Source organism: Pongo pygmaeus, chromosome 14, assembly GCF_028885625.2.
Source record: "Pongo pygmaeus isolate AG05252 chromosome 14, NHGRI_mPonPyg2-v2.0_pri, whole genome shotgun sequence".
In the NCBI taxonomy this organism is placed as follows: Eukaryota; Metazoa; Chordata; class Mammalia; order Primates; family Hominidae; genus Pongo; species Pongo pygmaeus.
In genome coordinates, this window is record NC_072387.2 from 33031056 (window position 1) to 33056884 (window position 25829).

Sequence of the window (25829 nt, forward strand, 5' to 3'; positions counted from 1 at the left end):
GGAAACTTTGCTCTATAAGTTGGCCAAAAGAGATACCAAATTGGAGTGTCTGCTTAGCAGCACCATGCTGTAGGAGGTTCATCCCACAGGTCCCCTGAGCACAAACCCCTAATTCACCTTCCCACACTGCTAGGCTATCCCCTTTGGCACCATTTCTATTTGGGATGGGCAGTGCTCCAATCGTTTATTAGAGTGGAGACAAACCTGGGCTTAAGGCACCATCTAATGCTGAAAAGGAGGCAGTGACCTAATGGGAAAAGAAAGAAATTCAACAGGTAAATTACAATGAATCTCTAAGCAAACATATCCAATAAAAAACAAAAGAATCCAGACAGAGAAGACTGAAATAACTAATTCTCCAATGCAAACATATATACATACATTCATAAGTGACAGCAGCAAACAGGGAACCATGACTTCCCTGAACAAGTGAAGCAAGGATCCAGTGACTAACCCTAACAAGATGTTGATATGTGAGCTCTCTGAACAAGAATTCAAAATAGCAGTTTTAAGGGAACTCAGTGATTTTCAAGATAACACAGAAAAGCAACTCAAAAATGTATCAGAGAAATTTCATGAAGAGATTGAAATAATAATAAAAACAAACAGAAATCTTCAAACTGAGAAATGTATTTGAGGAACTGAAAAACTCATTAGAGGCTGTCAGTAGGAGAATGAATCAAGCAGAAGTAAGAATAAATGAGCTCAAAGACAGGCAATTTGAAAATACACAGAGAAGAAAAAAGAATAAAAAGGAACAAAGATTGTCAACAAGATAAAGGAAATTACCTCAAAAGACAAAGTCTAAGAATCACTGGTGTTCAAGAGGGAGTTAAACAAGAGCAAGGAGTAGAAAGCTTACTCAAAAAAATAACAGAAAACTTTCCAAAACTTGAGAAAGAGATAAACATCCAGGTACAGGAATGTCAGAGAACAACAAACAGATCTGACCCAAATAAGACTTCCCGAAGGCATGTAATAATCACATTCTCAAAGATCAAAGACAAAGAGGATCCTAAAAGCAGCAAAAGAAAAGAAGCAAATAACGTATAAAGAACCTCCAATTCATCTGGCAACAGACTTATCAATGGAAACCAAACAGGCCAGAAGGGAGTGGAACAAAATTTTCAAAGTGCTAAAAGAAAAAAATTTTCATCCAAGAATACTGTATCCAGCAAAGCTGTCCTTCAACTATGAAGGAGAAATAAAGGCTTTCCCAGAAAAACAAAAGCTGAGAGAATTTACCATCACCAGATCCATCTTACAAGAAATACCAAAAGAGGTTCTTCAATTTGAAAGAAAAAAAAAACACTAACATGCAAATAGAAAACATTTGAAGGTATAAAATCCACGAGTAAAATTAAGCATATAGACATACCCAGAATACTCTAATACTGTAATTGTGGTGTGCAATCCACTCATAACTCTAGTATGAAGCCCAAAAGACAAATCTATCAAAAACAAAAACACATACAGCAACCTGCTAAGAAATAGGCAGTATAAATATATCCAAATTGAAGTAACAAAAAAATCAATATGTAGGGGAGATGGAGTTAAAACACAGAGGTTTTTTTAGTTTATTGTTTCTATTCCTTTCTGTGATCTAAGATAAGTTGTCATCTCTTTAAAAATAACTTGTTATATCTACAAGATGTTTTTGCAAGCCTTGTGATGACCACAATGCAAAAACCTATAATAGATACACTAAAAATAAAAAACAACAAATTAAAACCTATTACCTGAGAAAATCACTTAACCACAAAGGAAGATGGAAAAAAGAAAAGAAGGACTGAAAGAAGGAAGGCAAGAAGGAAGGAAGTTACCAAACAATGAGAAAACAAGCAGAAAAATGGCAGTAGTAAGTCCTTACTTATCAATGATAATGCTGCATGTAAATGAACTTAATTCTCTAATTAAAAAATATATATAGCTGAATGGATAAAGAAACAAGACTCAGCTATATGCTGCCTACAAGAAACTGATATCACCTATACAGACACACATAGAATGAAAGAGATGGAAGAAGATATTCCATGCAAGTGAAAACCAAAAAATAGTAGGATTGTCTATTCTTATACTACACAAAACAGACTACAAGTCAAAGACAAAGAAGGTCATTTTATAATGATAAAGGCAATTATAAATATCTATGCACTCAACACCAGAGCACCCAAAAATATAAAGCAAATATTAATATATCTAAAGCAAGAGATAGACTGCAATACAATAGTAGTAGGGGACCTCAGCTTCCCACTGTCAGTAATGGACAGATCATCTAGACAGAAAATCAGCAAAGGAACACCGGAGTTAAATTGTATACTAGACAAAACAAGACTAACTCACATTTACAGAATATTTCACCCAACTGCTACAGAATGCATGTTCTTTTCATTGGTATACAGAACATTCTTTAGAATAGACCATATCTTAGGCTATAAATCAAGTCCCAGCACATTCAAAAAGGTAGAAATCATATCAACTATTTTTTTCTGACCACAATGAAATAAACTAGAAATCAATAACAATAAGAACCCTGGAAACTACACAAACCCATGGAAATTAAATAATATGTTCCTCAACAACTGATAGGTCAATGAAGAAATTAAGAAGGAAAATTTTAAATTTCTTGAAACAAATGGATATGGAAATATAACATACCAAAATCTATGGGATACAGCAAAAGCAATGGTAAGAGGGAAAGTTTGTAGTAATAAACACCTACATCAAAAAAGTAGAAAGACTTCAAATAACTTAATAAAGCACCTTAAGAGATCAGAAAAACAAGAACAAATGAAACCCAAAATTAGTAGAAGAAAAGAAATAATAAAGGTAAGAGCAGAAATAAAATTGAGACTAAAAAAAGTACAAAAGATCAATGAAACAAAAACTTGAATTTTTGAAAAGATAAGCAAAATTGGCAAACCCTTAGCTAACTAGGAAGAAAAGAGAAGACTCAAATAAAACCAGGAATGAAAATGCAACATAAAAACTAAGACCACAGAAATACAAAAAAAAAAAAATCATTAGAGACTACTATGAACAATTATGCACCAACAAATTGGAAACCAAGAAGAAATGAAAAAATTCTCGGGCACATAAAACCTACCAAGACTGAACCGTAAAGAGACAGAAAATCTCAACCAATCAATAACAAGTAACTAAATCAAAGCCATAATAAGAAGCCTCCCATTAAAGAAAAGTCCAGGACCAGATGGTTTCACTGCTGATTTCTATGAAACATTTAAAGAAGAACTAATACCTAGCCAGGCAAGGTGGTGTGTACCTGAAGTCTTAGCTACTCAGGACATTGCTGAGGTGGAAGAATCTAAGCCCCAGAAGTCAAGGTTGCCGTGAGCCAAGATTGCGGCACTGCACTCCAGCCTGGGCAATGAGAGTGAAACTCTGGCTCAAAAAAAAAAAAAAAAAAGTTCCCCTAAAGCCTTGAGAAAAAATTGAAGATCACGGAATACTTCCAAACTCATTCTATGAGGCCAGCATTACCCTGATAATAAAACCAGGCAAGAAAATTATAGGCCAATATCACTGATGAACATAGATAAAAAAATTCTTTTTTTTTTTTTTTTTTTTTTGAGACAGAGTCTAGCCCTGTTGCCCAGGCTGGAGGGCAGTACTGTGATCTCAGCTCACCACAACTTGCGCCTCTTGGGTTCAAGGTAGTCTCAGCCTCCAGAGTAACTGGGATTACAGGCATGTGCCACTACGCCTGGCTATCTTTTTGTATTTTTAGTAGAGATGGGGTTTCACCATGTTGGCCAAGCTGGTCTTGAACTCCTGACCTCAAGTGATTCATCCACCTTGGCCTCCCAAAGTGCTGGGATTACAGGCATGAGCCACCATGCCCAGCTAGTAGATGCAAAAATTCTTAACCAAATACTAGCAAAATGAATTCACCAACATATTAAAAAGATCATTCACCATGATCAAGTGGAATTCTTCTCAGGGATGTAAGGATGGTTCAACATATACAAATCTATAAATGTGATATATGACATTAACAGAACCAAGAACAAAAACCATGTGATCATTTTAGTAGACGCTGAAAAAAGTATTTGACAAAATTCAATATCTCTTTATGATAAAGATCCTCAACAAACTAGATATAGATGGAACGTACTTCAAAATAATAATGGCCATACATGACAAACCCACAACCAACATCATACTCAATTGGGAAAAATTGAAAGCCTTTCCTCTAAGATCTGGAACATGATAAGGATGCCCACTTTCACCACTGTTATTAAACATAGTATTGGAAGTCCTGGATAGTGAAATTAGGCAAGAGAAATAAATAAAGGGCATCCAAACTGGAAAGGAAAAAGTCAAATTAGCCTTGTTCACAAAGGACATGATTGTAAGTTGCAGGATACAAAATCAACATATAAAAATCAGTAGCATTTCTATATGCCAACAGCAAACAATCTGAAAAAAGAAATCAAGAAAACAATCTCATTTACAATAGCTACAAAGAACGTAAAATACCTAGGAATCAATTTCACCAGAGAAGTGAAAGATCTATATAAGAAAAACTATTAATACACTGATGAAATAAATTGAAGAGGACACCAAAGAATGGAAAGATATTCCATGCTCATGGATTAGAATTAATATTATTCAAGTGACAACACTACCCAAAGCAAATTACAGATTCAATATAATCCCTATAAAAATACCAATGATATTCTTCACAGAAACAGAAAAAGTTTATATGGAACCACAAATCTTGAATAGCCAAAGCAATCCCGAGCAAAAAGAACAAAGCTGGAGGCATTACACTACCTGACTTCAAAACACACTACAAAGCTGTAGTAATCAAATCAGCATGGTACTGGCATAAAAATAGACACACAGACCAATGGAACAGAATAGAGAAGTCATTGGGAGGCCAAGGTGGGAGAACCACTTGAAGCCTGGAGTTTGAGATCAGCAACATTGTGAGACCCCTATCTCTTAAAAAAAAAAGAAATAGAGAGAACCCAGATATAAAGCCATGCATTTATAGTCAATTCATTTTAACAAAGTCGCTAAGAACATACAGTGGGGAAAGGACAGTTTCTTCAATAAATGATGCTGGGAAAACTGGTAATTACATATCAAAGAATAAATGTAGACCCCTATCTCTCATTATACAAAAATCAAATAAAAATAGATTAAAGGCTCAAATCTAAGACCTGAAACTGGGAATTATTAAAATAAGACATTGGGGAAATACTCCAGGACATTGGTCTAGACAAAGATTTTTTTGTATAAGACCTTAAAAGCAAGGTTTTTACATCAAGCTAAAAACCTTCTGCAGAATGAAGAAAACATCAACAAAGAGACAACCCAGAGAATGGGAGAAAATACTTACAAGCTATCCATCTGACAAGGGATATATAAGGAGAATATAACCAGAATATAATAAGGATCTCAAACAACTCAACAGCAAAAATAAATAAATAAATAAAATAATATGTTTTAAAAACGCATAAAATATCTGAATAGACATTTCTCAAAAGAGACATACAAATGACCAACAGGAAAATGCGCAACATAACTAATTATCAGAAAAATGTAAATCAAAACCATAATGAGATATCATCTCACTGCAGTGTAAATGGCTATTATAAAAAAGACAGGAAAGATTGAATGTTGGCAAGGATATGCAAAAAGCAGAAGCCTTGTACACTGATGGTGGGAAAGTAAATTAGTACAGCCAGTATAGAAAACAGCATGGAGGTTCCTCAAAAAATTAAAAATAGGGCCAGCACGGTGGCTCATGCCCGTGATCCCAACACTTTGGGAGGCCGAGGTGGGTAAATCACGAGGTCAGGAGATCGAGACCATCCTGGCTAACATGGTGAAACCTCATCTCTACTAAAAAAAAAAAAATATATATATATATATACACACAAAAAATTAGCCAGGCGTGGTGGCGGGCACCTGTAGTCCCAGCTACTTGGGAGACTGAGGCAGGAGAATGGTGTGGAACCTGAGAGGTGGAGCTTGCAGTGAGCCGAGATCGTGCCACTGCACTCCAGCCTGGGAGACAGAGCAAGACTCCATCCCCAAAAAAAAAAAACAAACTAAAAATAGGAATGCCATATAATCCAGCAATTTCACTGCTGGCTATAGATCCAAAAGAAAGAAAATCAATACGTCAAAGAGATATCTGTCTGCACTGTCATATTTATTGCAGCACTATTCAGAATATTTACAATAGCCAAAATATAGAATCAACCTAAGTGGCCATCAGTGAATGAATGGATAAAGAAAATGTGTCATATATACACAATGGAGTACTTATTCAGCCACAAAAAATGAATGAGATTCTGTCATTTGCAGCAACATAAATGGAACTGGAGGTCATTATATTAAGTGAAATAAGCCAGGCATAAAAAGACTAATATCACATGTTCTCACTCATATGTGAGAGCCAGAAAAGTGGATCTCATGAAGAGAGAGGGCAGACTGGTGGTTACCAGAGGCTAGGAGTGGTAGCACGGAGGAAGAGATGAAGAGAGGTTGATTAATGGGTACAAATACACAGTTAGGTAGAGAAAATAAGAGCTGGTATTTGAAAGATCAGCAGGGTGACTATAGTTTACAATAATCTGTTGTACACTTCAAAATATCTAGAAGAGATTTAAGGCATTGGATAGCCCAATTACCTTGATTTGACCCTTACACATTATATGAATGTATCAAATTATCACATGTACCTTTAAAATATGTGTTAATACAACTATTATGTAGCAACTTTTTAAAAATGTAATAAGATGGGAGATGTTTTACCATTCACTCTGCCAGGGGAAAAACATCTCCAGGGGTAAATGGGTGAATGACAGAACTTTCCAACAGGAGAGTTTATTCACCCAAGTAAATAAGCCACCCCTCCCCTAAAGACATTCCTACTCATGGGATGAAATGCATGTGCCAGCATCACTGTCCTCCTGGCTAGTCACAGCAAGGAGGGGCTTTAGCTGCATGGAAACCGAAGACCTTAGAGCTTGGGTGCTGGAGATAAGTGACCAGGAACAAACAGGAACATTTCTCTATGATTCACTCAGTCTTCCTCTAAACATGAGGCCAGTGTTTTCTGAAACTGGGTGACAGGAAGATGACTGGGATTTATCAAAAATCCATCCATCCATCCATCCACCCATCCATCCATCCATCCATCCATCATGTGCAATAGATACTTCCTCAGCCCTAATTATGCACTAGGGCAGTGTGCCAGGCCCTGGAGATACTGAAGGGAACCAGGTGGTCAAAAACGCACACCCTCAAGGAAATTGCACTCTAGAGGAGAAACGAGATTAAAAAAAAAAAATAGAACACATACCAGCATAGATGGTGATGAACACTGCAGAGGAAAACAGATCAGGGAAGGAGGATACAGAAGGGTACACTGGCTGGGGCTGGGAGAAGGATTATTTTCAACAGAGTGGCGAGGGAAAGTTTCACTGAGAAGGTGACCTGTGAACTAAGCCCTAAAGGAGGTGAAGGAGCAGGAGCAAGTCTCACAGATACACAGGGGAAGAGCTTTGCAGAGGGAGGGGACAGCAAGTGCAGAAACGCCCAGGTGGGAGAGCTCCTGTTGCTCCACCTGTAGGAGGGACAGTAAAGAGCCCAATTTGGGCAAACAGAGGTGGAGAAGTATGAAGAGAACTGAAATGAACATGGCAAAGGGCCAACGCATTGGCCTTGTCACTCATGTTGACACACTGGCCTTTTTCCTTTCGAGAGATGGGAAGATCTGGAGGCTTCCCAGGAGAGGACAAAACCTGACAATAATATCTATTCGCAAACGCTCCTCTGAGGAGCCCGACTCACGGGGTGGATCTTGTTACATGTATGTTGGACACGCTCCACTCCATAACTCATAATTAGGCGCATACGGGAAACAATCCATTAGAAAATAGGGTCTGGCAAAATATGGATCTGGGTCTACCTGATCCTCACAAATCACAAGGCACCACAGGAGTCTGACCTCCAGAAATGTGGCAGAAAGCAAGAACCCACAGACAACGCCAGAGTCTGATTTTCCAGCTATGAGAAAAATTGAAGTTGACAGCTCTTCTCCAGAGACCGATCTAAAAGAGGCAAAGTTCAGTAGCTGCTCAAAGTGTAACTTCCCCTTCAAGCAAGCCTCCAGAAACACAGAAATTAAGCTAAAGCTTAACACTCATCACCAAAATGGAAACAGTAAATCCATGTTAAGGTGTAAAGACAGTTAAAAACAATTGCCTTATTCTACTGCTTTCCATGGAAAAACAAATTTCTTATATCTTCCCAACATACAGTAAGCATTCAATATTTACTGAAAGAATAAAGGAGGCTTTAAGCCTCCCCACTGGAAGCTGACTTTGTGAACAGGGCCAGCATTCCATGACCATGTTCTGGAAGCCTTCCATCCTAGCAGGCTCCCAATAGGATATCATTCACCTTCCTCCTCCCAAATAGTCACTCAGCAAGGAGTTCTAGATGATTGGAAGTTGAGGACAAGATGATAACACTAAACATTAAGCAGTTTAATTCACTGATTCCTTAGCAGTGCATTCAACCAATCAAGGGAAAGAACAAGAGCAACACCACCAAATTCAAAAGCCCTCCCCAGTGGCCCTCTGCCATTTCTCTTGATGGACATCATTGCATACCTGGGAGCCACCCCAGAGGACATTCCAATGGATGGCAAAGCCCATGGCCTTCCACATCTGGCATCAATTCCTGAGGCTTTGCCAACCATCCCTCCCAAATTGTATTCTGGAAATAACCTTAAATACAAGAATTCCCACTGATAAATAGAGCCTGTCAGTGGTAACATATGAGCACCTTACAAGAAATTTTCACTTCATTTTATTAATGCTAAACTACTGAAATCTCACCAGTTACAAATAAAAGGTCAATAAGTTCATTTTAAAACACTGCCATTTATATTTTAAACATGTTCCTAATTCTTAGTCTACAGCAGGAAAAATGGGTGTCAGATACTGCTTTATCTCATAGCCTGTTCCCAGAATGTAGTAATTGGACCAGGAGAGGTATTAGTGCTATAACTCTATACAGCCCTTTATTATGGCTCACATAGGCTCTTTTAGACTATCTGTCACAAAACACATCCAAGGAGTGAAATAGAAGTTGACTGCTGACCAATCAACTTACAATACACCTTTGAAGGTAAGTTCATAAATTAGAGTCTACCTATAATTCCTATTAAATAGTGCAACTGTCCTGCTCCTATCAGATTTCCAAATCTGTTCTATTACTCAATGCATTATTCAATAAATAACTATGGACATGAAACACTTTATCTCAACACCTAAATGGAAACATGAGCTGAGGAGAAGATAACATTTTGACCACTGAGCATGCTGCCAGGAAGATCTTCTAGTGAGAACAACTCTTAGATAACCAATTCCAAATGCAAGACATCAGATATTTATGGCTAATATAATTAAATGTGACATTATTGAAAAGCAGGTTTTACCCAGGTGATTTATTCTTTCTTTTTTTTAACTTTAAAAACATAGAACACTTCATGAATGTGTGTGTCATCCTTGCGGAGGGATCATCCTAACTTTCTCTGTATCATTCCAATTGTAGTCTGTGTGCTGCCAAAGTAAGCATGCCCAGGTGCTTTATGAAAAAAAAAAAAAAAATTGTGGCCAGGCACGGTGGCTCATGCCTGTAATCCCAGAACTTTGGGAGGGCGAGGTGGGTGGATTGCTTGAGGTCAGCAGTTCGATGCCAGCCTGACCAACATGGTGAAACCCTGTCTCTATTAAAAATACAAAAATTGGCCAGGCATGGTGGCTCACGCCTGTAATCCCAGTACTTTGGGAGGCCGAGGCAGGCGGATCACGAGGTCAGGAGATCGAGACCATGGTGAAACTCCGTCTCTACTAAAAATACAAAAAATTAGCCGGGCGTGGTGGCGGGCGCCTGTAGTCGCAGCTACTTGGGAGGCTGAGGCAAGAGAATGGCGTGAACCCAGGAGGCGGAGCTTTCAGTGAGCCGAGGTCGTGCCACTGCACTCCAGCCTGGGTGACAGAGCAAGACTCCGTCTCAAAATAAATAAATAAATAAATAAATAAAATACAAAAATTAGCTGAGCGTGGTAGCAGGCACCTGTAATCCGAGCTACCTGGAAGGCTGAGGCGGGAGAATCTCTTGAACCCAGAAAGCAGAGGTTGCAGTGAGCTGAGATTGCTCCACTGCACTTCAGCCTGGGCGAGAGAGTGAAACTCCATCTCAAAAAAAAAAAAAAAAAAAAGAAAGAAAAAATGATGTGAACTTTATGGTACAAAAACAAAAAAAAATGAGTTATGAGATTTATTTAATTTTGCACTGCAAGGGAAGGATCATTTTTAATGAGATTCTTCTCAATTTTCAATTAAAAGAAAGAACAACTATTTGTTATAAAAATATCTGGCCTCAACAAGTACAGGAATCATTACAATTCAGGCCCCATGCAGCCATTGCCCCAAAAGAAATGCAACAGGTCAGTGTGTGAAACTCTAATACTAAAACGTATTGCATTTAAGTATACCACATTTGGCCTTTCATTCAGAACTCAGTATATTCTTTCCAAACAGAGGGAAATAATCCCTACTACAAGGAAAGGTTTAAGGCTGTCCTAAGTGTTGGCATGCTGCAAACCAAGTAAGGAGCAGCAGCCACCCTGAGATCGAGTTATCCAAATGCAAGGGCCTAAACCCATCCTTTTCAGGTCCCAAACGCCTCTGCCCTCAGTCAAGGGTGCACTGGCTCTTGGGGAGGACATACCTTGTCAGAAAAGACACTTCCCAAGGAGACAGGTTCAGGAACTACAACATCAAACATCTGGATGGAAAGCTAAACCGAAGTAGTCAAGCTGGGAGAACATCGGGAGCTGAGATGATTGGTACACAGAGATTTCTAGTATGGAAAACACAAATGTTTGATTTAGGTCTGGGTAGAAAGCCATATCTATCCGTCCCTCATGTTGTAGAGTTAAAAATCTGGGGCGAGCTATATTATTCTATCTTTCTGGATTTCTCACATAATTGTCAAACTTTATTCAAGTGTTTAATTCTAACTGACATTTTTATGTTTATCACGCATATAGAGCAAAGTGCACAAAACCAAAGTGTACAGCTCACATTTTCATCAAGTGGACCCATCCCTGTAGGTGTCTAACTGAAATCCAACATAGAGACATGAGTTAAATAGGTCTGTTATGTGCAGGATTCTAACAGCAGTAAAGACCCGATCTAAAGGCTGCCTAGCTTCAGACGACAATTGTAAAATGTAAACACATTTACCGCTTCTGCCTACAGGGACACCACTACCATACTAGAAAGGAATGTAAAAATATGCAGTCAGTTTAAAACACACACACACACACACAACTAGGAATTGAATCATTAGCTAAGATGTGGGGTTGTCTTTTTTCTAAAATAGACTTCTTTCTGCTTTCGCCAGACAAGTTGAACGTGCCTCCAAGACGCCTTCCGAGTATGAGCTGCAGAGAGAGAGAAGCCCACAAGAGGGGCTGCCGCCTAAGCAAGGGCCCTGGCCTGCGAGGCAGGAAGAACGGGCTCTACCTTCACAAATGGTATCTCAGAAGATATGTCAATCCATTTTTAAAATAATAATGCAGTTGTAATAAGTGTCATTGTGTCAAAGAAACAGAGCCACTAGGTGACATATTTATGATAAGGAATTGGCTCACACAACTATGGAGTCTGGCAAACCCCAACACCAGCAGTGGGAATGGGCAAGAGGGCCAATGGTATGGTTCCAGTCCAAAGGCCGGCGGGTTGGAAACTCAGGAAGAGACTTTGCTTCAGTAGCCCTGAAGGCGGGAAAAGCTAATGTGCCAGTTTGAAGCTTGTCGGGCAGGAGGAGCTCCCTCTTACTCGGCAGAGGGTTGTTCTGGTCAGGACTTCAACTGTTTGATGGGGCCGCCCACACTAGGAAGGCCACCTGCTTTCCTCACTCTACTGATACAGATGCTAACCTCATCCAGAAATGCCCTCGCGGACACTCAGAATAATGTTCAACCGGATGCTTGGGCACCCCATAGCCCTGTCGAGTTGACACATTAACTTGACTATCACAATCATATATTAGGCAGGGCAGAGGCAGGCACAAGCCCAGTGCATTGGAGACAGGGGAGCCTGTGGACAGGAGGGGAACAGTTTCAGCCTGCAGAGTTCAGGAGACTCATGAGACACCAATGATGGAAAAGGGTCTGCGGCAAGCATAGAAAGCAAAAGGAGGTATTTGAAGTCCATACACAGAGGAGCTCACACAGGAAATCAGGGCTAGGAGTCTGGAGGAACCACACAAGATAAACTATAAAGAGTTCAAAGCAAAAGGCTTCATAAAAGAAACATGGTTCCTCTCTCACAAGCCCCCTTCTTCTGGTTACACCAAAATCTTACACAGCCAGGCTGCTACACCCACAGCCAAGGAGTATTCCCAGGGCACCCATACAAACCTCATACACTCATGTCTAAAAGTCCTTCACCGAGAAGTGAGTCTTGCTATCTGGCCTGCACTCACAGAGCACCCCATCATCCTGCTACACTTCCTCTTTGAAAAATTACCAAATATGTGTAGAAAGCCTCCACCACGAAAAAGAGACTTTAAATGAATACAGAAGAAAGGGGAGACCTGAGGAAACAGTACAGCAAACTTTAAAAGAATATTTTAGAGTTTGGAGTAATGCTAATGCTAATATCCTCAGAGTCATAAGATGATAACACATTCACATGAAACAAGAATAAGATGGTATTTCTAAAAAGGAAACGGAATAAAATAGCTATTGGCAATTGAAAGTATGCTAGCCTAACTAAAATATTGCAAAAAAAAAGGAAGTGAAGAATAAAGCTAAGCAAATTTCCCAAAAAGTAAAACCAAAAACACAAGATGCAAAATAAAAGAGACTTAATAGTACAAATACAAGACCAAAATACAAGACTATTAAGAGTTCCACAGAAACCAGAGAAAGATAATATTAACAAGTTATACAGAAAAAGTTGCTAGAACTCTAAGAACAAAGATTTCTGATTGAAAGGGTACACCAAGTACCCAAAACAATGAGACACATACCAAAATTTTTCATTATAGAATACTAAATATTTTTCATTATAGAATGCTAGCTATTTCTAAACCATAAAGATATTAAAAAGAGCCTATTTATAAAGAGAAAAAAATCAAGATGAAATTGAGCCTCTTAATAGCAACACAGACCACTAAAGTGACACTTTAGATTTCTATACCCAGCCAAGCTATCAGACACTCAAATCTACTTTTCACATAAGCTTTTCTAGGAAGCCTCTTACTGCAAGACGTTCTTCAACAATACAAAACAGTAATCAAGAAAGCAACCCCCCACCCCACTCCCCGACAGTGTCTAAATATCAGGGAATACAACTCAAGAAAGCAGTGAGAAAGTTCTGGGATGACCACTTTACAGCAACACATCTACAAGGCAGCCAGTTTATCTGGCAAGAAGATGGCGGGGTGTGGAGGGGAAGGGGTAAAACCAAGAGATTATTCTGGGATATTTATTTTAAAATATATAGAGAGGTTATATAATATAAATGTGTATTGATCTAACGGAAACGATAAAAATTAATATGCAAAAAAATTATTTAAGGAGAAGAACAAGGCAGGAAAAGCAAGTTATACTAGAAAAGAGGCAAACATGATATACTGCCTCACTACTTGGACCTGAAGTAAATAACTGAAATCTGCATCTATAAGAGAGTTCAGAGAGATCATTTCTAAACTGTATTTCACAATGTCGAGAAAACCACATTTCTAAACTTAATTTTGAAATATGGTAGAAACCTCCAAAGAATGAAAAACACACAGAGTTGAAAGTAGTTGCCTTTGGTGGAACAGGACTGGGATGGGAGAGAGGGGCAGAAGAGTATTGATTTTCACGAGAAGCAACTTCTAAACTATTTGAACTTTTAACTACCTACATGTGTTGTTGTAATAATACTTTAATATAAAAAAGTAGTATCCAGATATAACTGTCAAGGGACAGCTGATTATTTTAGCTAAGTTTAGGACTGGTCATACATAAGGAGCTTTTTTTTAGAACATGAAATCAGACTAAAGACCCAGTTTGTTTCTATACTGCTTCCACCACAAAAGAGCTAGTAACTGCTCATATCTGATATCACTCCCCACGATCACTTCCTTTTGCCAGCGGCAATTGACACCTAGATCATGGATAAAAGAAGGGGAAACTGTCATCTGCCCCGTAAGAGTCTAACAAGAAACAAACATGAGTACAGCACTCAGAGTGCAACATTTGTATGTATTCCTTTGAGATGAGCAGGCTGGCTTTCAGCACAGGAGTCTTTACCCTAAAACTCACCCCACAGGGAAATCGAACAGTCCAGTTCTCCCCCTTTAAATAGAAATCACTTTATTCTAAAAAGTATTTGCTCTTATTAAGTTCTCTTGCTTCCTTTCATCCTCTGCCAAATTCCTAGAACATCTTTCTTTCTTCTTTTCATCAAACCACATCCTTCTCCTTTTCTGAGCCAATAGCCCAAGGGGTCATCTTCTTTAACAAGCTTTTCTCTATTCATGTCTACCCAAAGTGTACAATCTGTAATCCATCCATTTATTTCAACATTCTGTGTGTGTGTGTGTGTGTGTGTGTGTGTGTGTGTTTGTGAGAGAGACAGAGAGTGTGTTAGAGACAGAGAGACGGGGACAGACAAAGGCAGGGAGTCAGAGAGAGAAAGAAATTTCTTGTCTTGTACTGTGAGCTCTAGGCTGGTCACATAAAATATTTATTATCTTAACCACCTCTCCACGCCTTGCAGGTTGAACGCTCGTTGTACAACTCACACCAACAACACAGTGCCCTCTACTGGCCAGCCAGCATAGCAGTGTTTTCTGCAAAGTAAACAACATTTGGGGCGTGTGCCAGATGAAGTTCAAGTTCTTTATCAATTATCTAATAAGAATCTTCAGAGAACCGATGTCTAAGGAAGAACTGTAATAGCCGTATTGCATTTGGTTCTTGCATATTCACTTATATCCATTTAATATAAAAACACAAAGTACTAGTATTCATTCCTAAGCAATTCTAAAATGTTTAGTCATCTTTTCATTTAATTTACTCATTAGTTTACCCAGAAATCAGAGAAGGAGAATATTAAATTTTGTGGGGACTGGATGCAATTTGTATACAACACGTATACAATTTGGGAATCTTGCTTTAAGAAAAATACAGTATTACGAAAACAAAATTGGGCACAGAAGTGAAGTTTACTTATAATGAAGAAAACACAACATATTACAAATTCATGAAGGCTGAAAAATACATCATGTTATTCAGAAAACATACTATTTTTATTAAATACTATAATATTAATATTAACAGTCTATAATACTTTCCCCTCCATATTTTTAATTTTATTTGTGTGGATAGTTTCTTAGAAAGTTTTGTAAATAGTTTGTATAGAAAGAACAGATAATTTATTTTTCCTCTAGCTATAATTGATCAATTATTTTTAATTGATCTTTTGGTAAAGCTTCTTTCAGCTCCACAACTTATCAATATATGTCATGTAAATTTTTATGATGGTTGTCAAATTTAGAGGAATTGCCATGAAATTTCCTTCATAAGTGAAACTTAAAATCTAGCTTCTGGCTCCACACATTTCAAACACTGTCTCTCCAATATGACTCACATACTTCAAGCATAATATACCACACTGATATTTTGATACTTCTAGAAATGCTACACCATATCATAACCTCAGGTGCAGAGGTGGCCAGGAAGAATATTTCTGGTCCTTATTTCTATGCTGGGAGAGCTAAAAATTTACCTGTTCACAAAAGTGACTGCACACCATGTAAATACATCTCTATTATTTCCAACTCAACTTTCCCTTACCCAGGTCCCCAAAACATGCCTCCTAACAGAAGAAGGGCGAGAGGGTGGAAGTTTGGGTGAAAAGACACTGTGTTCTTACCCCAAGCAAGGCTCAAGTCTATTAAATTATGCAAAAATAATTGGCCATGTCTACATTGGTAGGGTCCTCCCTGGGGCCCTGGGGCAGACGTTCTGAAGCGTAAATACCATTAGCTCCCAGAAAATCTGCTTCTGTGGATATATGCATCATCTAATACAAATATGTAAGTGATTTACACATGGTTGTTTTAATAACAACCTATATATGTTTCCAAACTTTTCTCCAAGTTTATACAATCTTACATAGATGTCTCAACACACATATTCACAATCAGAGGGTTGCCAAAGTTCCACAAGTATTAGACATTATGCCATTTTCTGAATTTTTTTTCTTTCTCAATAATATTGCAAAATCCTTGCAACCCAATTGTATAATTCTAATTCATCCTTTTTAATGGTGATATAATATTCCATAATTTATTCAGCCATTCTTCTATGATAAGCATTTACTTTATTTCCAGGCTTTGTATGCTATGAGACATGTCACAATAAAGACCCATGTTCATATGTCCATGAATACTGGTGAGTTTAATTCTAGGAGATCGATTGCCTGAAGTGGAATTAATGAGTCTAAGGGTCACGTGGTTGTTAAAAATTAAACTAAAGTCCACACTGCATTCAGATTTCCTAAGTTCCTACCTAATGTCTTGTTTCTGTTCCTAGAGGAGCATAAATTTTAATATATAGTAGACAACATGCTAAAAGGATTTTCAAACTTCACATTCCAACCAGCAATGTGTTGGTGTATTATTTGCATGCATATTCCTGCCAGCAACAGATATTAACAGTTTTTTTTTTTTTACAGTACTCAGTCTTATGTCAAGTAAGACATCACTGTCACATTAATTTGCATTTCCTTGACTGCTAATCAAGTTAAATATATTTTCATACATTTGTGAGCCATATCATCTCCTCATATACTTTGCCCATTTTCCTACTGGTTTGTTGATCTTTCCAGTGTCCCTTTGAAAAGCCTCTTGGAATTGTCTGTTAACTCTATTTTATATTATGTAGTTTACATTTAGTAGTTTTCTAGACTATTCATTTGTATAGCAAGTTTTTAATGGCACCTTTGACATACAAAGAGGTCCTGGACATTGGAAATGTTCCAAAATATTTATAGCACCTTGGTTTAGTATTAAGAAGTTCTTCACCAACCTCATCATATATGTAATGGCTAAGATTGTCTTTACTGACTTTTTTATGTCAGTCTTTAATTTCTGCAATCAGAATTTATTTTCACATGTGATAAAGGATAGAGTTCAGTTCTGTGTTCATCCTGACACATAGCCACTTATTTAAAAATGGTACCAGCATAGCCGGGTGCAGTGGCTGACACCTGTAATCCTAGCACTTTGGGAGGCCAAGGAGGGAGGATCACCTCAGGTCAGGAGTTCGTGACCAGCCTGGCCAACATGGTGAAACTCTGTCTCTACTAAAAATACAAAAATTAGCCGGGCATGGTGGCACATGCCTGTAATCCCAGCTACCCAGGAGGCTGGAGCAGGAGAATCACTGGAACCTGGGAGGCAGAGGCTGCAGTGAGCCAAGATCGCACCACTACACTCCAGCCTGGGTAACAGAACAAAACTCCTTCTCAAAAAAACAACAACAGCAAAACACACACACACACACACACACGAAGAATGGTACCAGCACAATTATCCACTCCACTTAACTGAGATATCACTCTTCAATATATTGGCATATATTTAGTTCTATGTCAATTCCCAACCAATTGATTTACAGTAGTTTTATACCTGTTCTGACTCTTGGTAAGGTAATATCTCCCTCTACACAGTATTATTCCTTACCAAAATTTATATAGAGATATATAGATATACAGATATACACACTCACATTTAGTTTCCTATTTATAAGTTTTATATGTAAAATAAGATATATATATATATATACACATATATATATATATATACTGTACTGTATATATACACACGCAGGTTAAATATCCCTAATCCAAAAATCTGAAATTTGAACTGCTCTAAAATCCAAACCTTTTTGAGCACTGACATGACACCTCTGCTTTCTGATGGTTCAATGTACACAAACTTTGTTTTATGTACAAAATTATTGAAAATATTGTATAAAATAACCTTCAGGCCAGGCATGGTGGCTCACACCTATAATCCCAGCATTTTGGGATTATAGCGTCACAGTGTCACAGATGCTGCTCCCCTTCAGATCCACAGCCGTGTTCCACACGAGGAGAAACAGAGAACTAGGCACCTCAATACGGGAAGTGGGGCTTCCTCAGATGCCCTCAGCTCCTGTCTCATTGGCCAGAACTCTATCTCATGAATGTTTCTAGTTTCAAGGGTTTCCAACTGGGCACATCTGGAACAAAATTGGTGGGCAATATCTGCCTTGATGGCTTTTTCTGAAATAAGCAAATGTCCAAGACATGGCCTCCTGGTTCCCATACGGGAGGTCGGCCAGATGGTACATTTGGCCCTAATCCACCCCTGTAAGGGAGTCAAACTGGGACTATTCTATACCTTGCATAAATAGGAAAGAGCAGAAATATTAATGGTTTGTGTCTGAGGCATGACAAAAAAAGCATGTACCCATTATAGCATCCATAGAAATGAATGACCTAGAATCAGGAGCTAAAAATCCGTCAGCTCCCCTCAAATGAGCCCCGCTCAACTAGAAAATCAACAACTTTCAGCAGGGAGAGCGGAAGAGCTCTCTCATCATTCGGTATTATCTAGGAGAAATATAAAATTGGATTTTCAACAAAGCTAAACATAACGGTCTTTATAGGAAGCTGTAACCAAACACTTGTTAGATCCAATTTCCTCAGAATAACCAAAGCCTGGTCGGGGACACAGAAAGCTGGTTTGTAATCCCAGTGTCAGCTTGGAGAAGCTGCTTGACCTTTCCACACCTCTAGCTCTACACTCTGCAGTGGAGGCCATCATTTTCCTTTCTCTATCACAGATCTTGCGAAGTTGCAGTTAATTTATAATTCTAGAGCAAGAAAGAATGCCTGTATAGGAGAATATAAAGGAAGGCAAGAATATGTCAGATATTAATAATACCTCATTAATATTTAATATTATCATAGAATATGATATAGCATATATTGTATATAATAATAATGTTAAGTCATGTAGAGACATCAACATGGTAGCCAGCTGGCAACAGTTTTGAAAGGGAAATAAGTGAGCAGGCTCTCCTGGTAATGTCCACCAGACCTGCGGAGCGAAACAGGGATGTGTATGTCTTTCTGGATACAGATTCAGAACTATAATATCTCTAGAGAGATAGAGTCTCTAGGTCAGATACACTGAGAATAAAAAATATAAAGGGTTGAGGATGTGATAAAAAGTGAAGGCACTTATATCAGGTCGTGTTTTAAGAAGTCTATGAAGTTAAATTATACATGTGAAGGTGACTTTAACACGTATAACAGTTATAAAACACAAAATGATTTTACTAATCAGACTTTAAAACTAATATCAGACATTAAGGTTATATGAAAAGCAAGAAAGAAAATAATGGTCTTATAAAAGGAAAAATAAATCAAGGGGGTTTATGTGGTTTTGAGAAAAGAAACTGGAAGAATAAAGGGTATATGTCAATAGATCTCTTGAGAGAGAGAGAGAGAGAGAGAGAGACTGATTAACAGGTATTTCCAATGAGTTGTGACCACCACCCCCCCCCCGAAAAAACAAATCCTACTTAACAAGTCTAATAGAAGTTTTATCATCAGCAAACTTGAGACTGGAGTCAAAGCAATTTCAGACCCATTCAATCCAATAATTCTAAAACCAACACATACACTATTTTTGGTAAAGTGACTACTATCAAGATATCTCACATAAGAAAGAGGAAGACAGGTAAGAGCAGTAATTTCCCCAACAACTAAACAATAACTGTAAATTCTCACTAAAAAAATACAATTCTGAGAATACAAACCAAAGTTAATAGCATCCGATGGCCTCAAGCCCGCTGACCCAAGCAAAGATTTAGAAGTAATGAGAACAACAGCCTGGTTTAGGGGTATGCACTCACTAGCAAGGGGACCATAGATCATTATATGTGACCTTTCCCATCACACTATAAAGTGACTCTGTCTGAGAACTGTATACTTTTTTTTTTTTAAAAAAAAAAAAAAAGGAAAGGATTTTTAAAAATTGTTCTCAATAAACAATCTAACTACAACTTCTGAAAAAAACATACGAAATAGATGTTAGATGAAAAACGATTTTAAAATAATAGGGTACCAATCAGTTCTATCTCTTCAAAATCCTATACCAATTACCAATCCACAAATAATTCTATCAACATAATACCTAATCCTCATACCATTTATATAGACAATACTGAATACTAACGGTATTCAATGCAAAACTGAACTGGGGTAGCAGGGTAGTGGGGCACAAAAATACCAATGTGCAACTTTCCACTGGAATGAGGCAGAGGGAAGTGGACTGCAAGCCCCCACTAGATTCCTTCCAACGTGCTCTCCAGTGCACTGCATACCCGTGTACATGACAGAATCATCTCTTGCAGCTCGAGGAGTTCAGACATAGAATGTTACTTTACAGTGCTTGTAAACATTTGGATAACCATTAGCAAAGGACAATCTCCAAATCCTACTGGAGAAGTTTTATTTAAAGATCTACATACCTTGTTTGGCTCTGAGCTGCTATCTTGCACCCAGTGTGTGTGCACACACATCTTTATGCCTCTACCTACCGAATGCCGGCAACAGGCTCAGAGTCACATGCCACACCAAACTTGCCATTAAGGATTCAGGCTTTATCCTGTGGCTTGTTTTTTTAACCCAAGGACCTTAATTTTCTTCACAAATGACTGTATGACTATCCTTTTCAGCATCAGAGTATATGGCACCTAATCAAACTGAAAGATCCACAAGAGAAAATATACAGAGTGTTTAATTATTTTTCCAACATCTTACTCCTTCCAAGAAGGAGTTATTTCTTTCTACTGAGCACATGAGGTCTTGTCCTGGCCCCATGTGCAAATGGAGGCTGAGTTCTTGTGGATTTGGATCCTCCAAATGCCCAAGGGTAGCACCAGTGCCAAGCGTCTCACCCAGAATGCAAATTCCCATCTCAGCACAACTTCTGCAGCTGGAAAGTTCTGTATGAACGCCGCTTCATGGCTTTGTTCCTTGTCAGCATGCTGACCACCCTTTCCAACCTCACGAATAGTAGGGCCATTTCCCTTTTCATTCAGCTCTCTAATAGGCTTCTCTGCTTGGGTATGTCATTGATTTCTTCTCAACCAGTACCCATTTCCACAGAAGGAGACTTGGACTAGGTCTCGATGCTGCACAGGGCAACCAGCAGTCACCAACTCATCACACAACTTTGCGTAAGTCCCTGTTTCAACTATACAGTGAGGGGTGAGGAGCGAAGCCAAGTGGCAGCTCATGTCTCTTCTAGACCCAATATCAGAGAGGCGCTTCCACCCAAGCAGCACACTGATCCCACCTGCCTAGTCCTGGACATTCTGCCCCCGCTTGGACACCTCCACGACAGCACTCTCACCTGGACAGCTCTCAATGCCCAAAAGCTCGGTCAAGTCTTCCCCAAGTGGTCTCTTCTCAAGCTAATAAACAAAACCACCACTCGGGTTTGACAATGCCTCTTAAAATACATAGCAAAACAACATCCATGAAACACCCACCATACCTACAGACTAGAAACCAGAACCCACACAATGCCAGCCTCCAGGTGTGTCAGTCTAGAGCACGGCACACAGACCATGACACCGTGCAGTGCCAAGCACGACAGCCATAACAAGCAGGTGATACGACACGCGCACACAGTCATATCTGAGTCCAAAGGACAAGTAGGAGTGAATTCGTCAGTGTTCTAGGTAGAGGATCCACCTGCTACCACTGTTCTTCTGAATATTATCATAGCAGTTACTATTTGTAGCTTACTATTAGCAGCTTAAAAAGTTAACTTGCCCTGTATCACCCAAAAAGCAAGTGACAGAGGCATGCTTCACACTCCTGTTTGCCCTACCCCAGACTCTAAATCATTTTCGTTGGGTTCTAGTACCCTGTGGGAATCAGATGACAATAATGGACACCCTCCACAGAAGAAATGAACATATGCCCACTGGCAGCATTCTAAGCTTCAATACTTGACAGTAAATTCATTTTCCCAATGACATGATGATGAGGTTATAATGAGGCTCAATGAGGATTTTTCTGAATTAAACTACATAGCCAAATAGCTCCCGTTTATTTCTCCTTTTTCATTGCCAGTGCCATCATGGCTTATTGGAAATCCTCACCACATCACACCTCCTAATTGCCTGAATCTATCCACAATGACACATGACTGCTGTCTGACATGCCACACACCCCGTGATCCAAATCATAGCCAGCATTTGAGAATTTATTTTTGAGGCACTTGACATTACTTCAGAGGGTTGCTTTCTAACTAAGAGTTAGGAAGCGAAGACAGGGTATGGGATCTGAACTTGCATTGTTAATAAATTCATAATGCCTCTCTTGAGCTCCCCAGCCTGTAATTAAAGGGTTCAACATTTGCTTCCACGCATGTCTTTCCAATGGTTCCTCCCCCTCCAGTGCAAACCTCTGCTTCAGACACGCATGTCTTTCTGTGTCCTGAACTCACCCTCCTTTCTTCTAGTCCTACTCCTTTCTGGAAAACCTGGGCTGTTCTACCATCCACTAAGACATCTCCTCAGAGCTCCAGGGGACAAACCCTCCCTTCCCTGAAGTCTGGGAAAATTACCTCGCCCTTCAGCATTGAGCTTTATGCTACCTTCCATTACAAGTTAACCATGGATGTGTGTCTTGTCTGCATTTGATTATAAATAACAGAAGACTTCCCATAACATATTATAGTGTAATAACTATGTTTTCTTATTTTCCCTACCCTACACTCTGGCCCCTGGGGCTTCACTGACCCTGGGAGGGCACTGCCCCTTCTAGGGCTAATTCCTAGAAATAGCAAACAACTTGCCAGGGAATATGTCTTTCACATGCAAACCAAACAATCCAGTCTGTGCTGTGCCTCCCAGCTGCCTCCCTTAAGAAACTCTCACTCATCAAGCCTGCCCTGATCATTCCAGAGCCAGATGCCAGACAACCAGAGAAGCCCTTATGTCCAGAGCTCACTGAAATTATCCGTACCAGCCAATTCTAAACCTGCTCATCCCGCCTTGCCCTTCTCATGGAAACCACAGGGAAGGCCACTGTCCACGCTTCCTAAGCCACCTGGAGCTTCCGTGTGTGGCCCTGGGTGGTGTGCCAGCCTCCTGTTTCTAGGGAACTGTGAGTACAAACTTCTTGATGATGCTCCTTTCTGTGTCTGCAGGTCTTACCATCCTTGATTAAAACCAATCCCAGGTACATTTTTAAACACATGACCTCTGCATCTCTTTCATGCCTCCCGCTTTCTGCCCAACCATACTTCTAAAATAGTATTACATCATCGAGTAGAAGTCAAGTATGTCAAAGAAATACAAACATGGGTTGAAGAAGACAGGCATTCAGGTTTAGTTTTTCAAAAGTGAAAAAATACATAAGGCGTACAAATAAAAAAATGCACAGGGAATATATTTACATGCCTCAAAAATGTAAAAATACACAAACAAGTTTTAACTTAAAATTATATATATTGGTGCCAGGTGGCTCATGCCTGTAATCCCAGCACTTTGAGAGGCTAGGGCAGGTGGATCACTTGAGTCCAGGAGTTTGAGGACAGCTGGTGCAATGTGGCAAAACCCCACCTCTACAAAAAGGACAAAAAAAATTAGTCGAGTGTGGTGATGCATGCCTGTGGTCCCAGCTACTCGGGAGGCTGAGGTGGGAGGATCACCTGAGCCGTGGAGGTTGTGGTAAGCCAAGATCGCACCACTGCACTCCAGACTGGGCAACAAGTGAGACCCTGTCTCAAAAAAAAAATTATATATTGGGCCTCAGTTTACCACTGTTATTAATCTCATGGTCTTTATATTCTGCTTTAATTTCATTTCACTTTAGTTCATTTCTCTAACACTGTATGAGCACTCCACACAATATTATGGAGTTAATCCATGTCTGCAGTGTAACACTAATGCATTGTTTTAATTGACTAAGACATTTAAAACCTTCAGTAAGTTTAAAGGTGTTATTTTAATGAGACAAATCTTACCTGCATATCCTATGATGTTACACCTGAATGTTTCAATTACACCTTCAGAAAAGCTCTACAATAACATAATTGAGTTCACTTGAATTCTCTAGGGCAAACAAGAGCCCTCTCTCCCCAGCAGTTTCTAATAACTTGTGTGGCACCTCGCTCACCCTATTGTGCCTTCCTTCCAAGTCCAGGGAAACAGGAATCTTAGTGATCTATACCATACTTCAAGATAAGAAGGGAGCAGGCAATACATTTATGGAGGGCACTTTGGTAACTATAAAATGAAGGATTTATGAGGAAATAATCTACTCTTCCCCCATGACACACACGCCTTGGTGAACTGTGGGGTTGTCATGTTTGGGGAGTTTCAGCTGTGCTACCCTAGGACTAGAGGGTAGCATAGCTGTCCTCTGCCCTTGCTGTCTTCTCTGCCTGGTATCTTCCTCCCACCCTGCTCTACCTCCTCTTTCTCACACCTTAACACATCATCACTTCCACAGTGAGTTGCCCGTTGGTCTTCCCCCACCCTATCCCAACTTTTCCTTATGTCTCCTGTTTATTTTAACAGCCCTTATTATAATCTGAAGTTATCTAGTTCTTGTGTTTACTGTCTGTTTTCCTAACTGAACCAGCTCAGGTAAGTACTCCACAAATATTAAATAAAAGAGTACACTGGAGAGGAGAACCAGTACGTGTCTTGGCAGAGTTTGAGGTAATAGCCACACCATTCCTGAATGAATAGAATATGATGTCCCCAACGAGAAATTATTGGCATCCAACCTGGTAATTAATATATGTCAGGCAATTGACCTTTAAACAAATCTGCTAGATAAGCACCAACTTACAGAGGTGGAAACGCTCTCGAAGAAGGTGCTGACCGGCCCAGGCTCACGTAGCTAGGCAATAGCTAAACCAAGATTCAACCCCCCAAACATGACAACACATGGTTCACCAAGGTGTCTGTGTCATCAGGGCCAAGTGTGTCTGGCTCCAGATCTCATGTTCTGAAACATTCCACCGGATACAGATTCAGAACTAGGCATTATTTGTGAAGTAGGGTCTTATATATAGCTCTACCTGCAAGTCACACTCAAGACTCACCTCCCTCTAGGTTTGTTTCTGTGAGTAACACATTCACCTTTGCCAAGTCTTCCTTAAATGCTGCACTCAATTTAGTGAGGGTTACTATACACTAGGGTCTGGGCCCATAGTTGGCCTGAGGGAGTACTAACAGGTAATTAGGCCAGAATATAGGGCAACAATGGGCTCAGGACAGAGAATGGATCTTGGGGGCAGTTATCCCCTGCCACACGGAGATTCTATTTTATTGTCAAATATAAGGAATCTCGGTTTTACTTTCCTTAACCAAAGTGTCCATTTCCTCCTATGTACTGATTAGGAAAACACATTAGCACTATTCTGTATATAAACAGTCTCCGGGTACAGGACTCAGTATCCTGCCACCGAAGATGAAGCACAGTGGCTAAAGCATGAGCTCTGCCACTGCACTCTTGGGTCTGCCATGAGCCCCAGGCTTGTTATTTAATCAGTCCATGCTTCACTTTCATCATCTGCAAAACGGAAGTCAAATATTGAGTTAATAGAAATAAAATGTTTATAATGGCATTGGGGACATAGTATGTTCTCAACAAATGTTAGCTCTTCCTAATATTATT

At 39.3% G+C, this 25829-nt stretch overlaps 1 protein-coding gene and 1 non-coding gene across 3 annotated transcripts in view; both read right to left on the reverse strand.

The window, feature by feature from the left end:
* The window catches only part of LOC129011950 (phospholipid-transporting ATPase IB-like), a 101810-nt gene that overhangs the window by 43090 nt on the left and 32891 nt on the right, over window positions 1-25829 (reverse strand). The window lies entirely within an intron of this gene.
* LOC134738082 (U6 spliceosomal RNA) lies at window positions 9521-9627 on the reverse strand. Its single transcript, XR_010123623.1, has one exon. It is a non-coding gene; the product is annotated as a U6 spliceosomal RNA (small nuclear RNA).